Below are 2,669 nucleotides of genomic sequence, written 5' to 3'. Positions count from 1 at the left end.
TATCAGCATTAAAAAAAAAAAAAACAATATTGTTTTAAAATCACACATCAGTTGGTATAAATGCATCACTTCAGCTCTAATTAGAGCTACCAATCGGCCAGTGTATGTTCCTATTTATGGATATACCTCTACTCTTTAGGTGACAAAAGCAAATTTACCACCTGAGATTAAATGTCCAAGTGTATTTGGCTCAAAAACCTGAATGTGTGGATCATTCTATCTCATTTGACAGAAACGCAATTTGCAAGCTCCGATTAATGAACAAAGATCTCATAATTTAGACACAAAAACTACTGAACATGGTCCGATGGCCCGAAGGTGGGACAGCATGTGTTCTGGGTGTTTTTGGAGCCCAGTAACTTTACTGTTCAAACTGATTCCAAACTGTATTCAGCGGCGCGTAGCAGAGTCGGACTGTTCTCAAGAAGCATACAAGCGCTTCCTCTTTGTCCTCACACGTTGTGTTTTTATTGAGAGACATAGGCTACATCGTGTTGTGTATGTGCCAACATCCTGCACTGCATCTGTTCCCACAACACACCTGACAATAAACTTCCTTTGATTAGGTTTTATTATTTAATGATTACGCCGTGAGCAAGTATCAATCTCTCCAGTCCTTCAATTCAACTAACGTAACCTTCCTCTCCCCTGAGATTGTTGACAGTGAGTTGAGGATGAACTGGGACGCTAAAAAAAAAAACATTCAGTGACAGTAACTTCTGTTCATGCAGCAGTCCCATCGGCCAAATCTCAGTCACATTTGCATTCAACTTGGACGAGTCAGGACTTGTCAAAGTAGTTCAAGGGCCTCGGGCTTAATTGCCTCAATCAAAGAACATTTAGAGTGCCATCTCATCCAAGAGGCATGAATCATTAGATAAAAGAGCCCAAGAAGCAATAAACTGTCCCTGGTGCCAGCTATCACACCAGGCGAACAGGACAAGTGAGTGTGTTGTGTGTGTGTGTGTTTGTGTGTGTGTGTGTGTGTGTGTGTGTGTGTGTGTGTGTGTGTGTGTGTGTGTGTGTGTGTGTGTGTGTGTGTGTGTGTGGTGTGTGTGTGTGTTTGTTTCTGTGTGTCTGTGTGTGTAAAGGTGGGAAACCTGCTGGCTGCTATTTTACAGACGGGAAATTTCAGAAATATGACCTGGCTCCTGTGGTTTCTTAAATGATTGTACATACTATAATGTGTTCACAATAAAATAAATTCAGAAATGCTTTACACACACCAACACCACACACACACACACACACACACACACACACACACACACACTTCAACTGCTCGCTCTTGAATCCTCGCACCCCCTCCCTCCCTGCCAGCTTTAGTGAGCACATTTGATTTTGGCATGGATGTTAATTTGCCTCTTTATTAACACTGCGGTACTGGCTGAGGCTGTTTGCTTTGCTACAGGTGTCCTCTGATGCTCCTCGCTCCTCTGCCACGCAGCCTTTCATTAGAAGAAGGTGGAGACACTCCACTCAGACAGACGGTCGGATGAATACAGTCAATGCAGACAGTGAGGCAGAACCAAAACAAGAAAAAAAACACTTATGCTAAACTGTTTAACCCTTTTGTGGCTCAAATTTGACCCGTTTTCAAGGTTTTTCACATCACAAATATGGGGTTCTGTCAAGCAAATTGCCTGAAATTAACGTGGATGCATACAATGTTTTTGCGGGTAAGATTAATTATTTATTTTATTGAATTTCAGGAGTATTACTCAATTTTATGGTATCCTGACTACACTTTGAGAAAAGCGAGTCTGTGATTCACTCAACATCCTGTGATCTTAACTTTTAGTCAATAATTCCTAATTTTCTTTTTTAACTCAAAAATTAGGTATAATGTCATATAAATTGGGTTATGGACAGTAAAAAAAAAAAAAAAACTTTTAAAAAAGTGACGAAGAAAAGGAAAATGTAATCTTCAATTTTGACCGAGAAGGATAACAAGTCAATGGTGGACAACACAAGGGTTAAAAAAAATAATAATAAAAAAGAAATCATTTATTTGCGACAAAGCTGAACTAGAAACTGAAATAATGTGGGTGCAGGAATTAAACCTTGATGGGCAAAGCCAAACTGAGGCACAGTTTCTCGGGCTAAATAACTTACAGTACATACAGTATGAATGTATAGTGAACATTGCTTATGAGGATGTCTTTATAATCTCTCCAGCTGAAAAAAGTAGAACTTTTGTAATGTAAAATTGTAATGCTACTTTTATATTCAAGTTACGGCATGAGTTTGTTTTCATTAAGACCAATGGGGAACACATTATGCTTGGCATTCAGTTGTTTTATACTGTGAGATTATTGTTGCTAGAGGCAACTGACAACAGAAAGGATTGTTGCTCCCTTTTATGCATGAATGCATGAGTTTGTGTTTTCTGTATTTCAACATCACGCTGAGGAACAAGGCATTGGCAGGCAATAATTTCCATGAGCTCAGATTTATAAAAACGTTGGTATATCCTGTGAACTAGTAGATACAGTGAGCCGTAGACTTAACATACAAAATTCCAATTAATGTCATCATCTCTTCCATGTCTGTAGGTTGTTGGCCTTCAAAAAGGTCACTTTGGCTATGCAGTCACTATTTAGGAGAGCCATTTAAGATGGCTTACATGTATCATAAAAGCTGTGGTAATCAATGACAGGAAGAAACAT

This window comes from Etheostoma spectabile, chromosome 8, assembly GCF_008692095.1.
Source record: "Etheostoma spectabile isolate EspeVRDwgs_2016 chromosome 8, UIUC_Espe_1.0, whole genome shotgun sequence".
Lineage (NCBI taxonomy): Eukaryota > Metazoa > Chordata > Actinopteri > Perciformes > Percidae > Etheostoma > Etheostoma spectabile.
Note: the sequence above shows the minus strand (reverse complement) of the source record.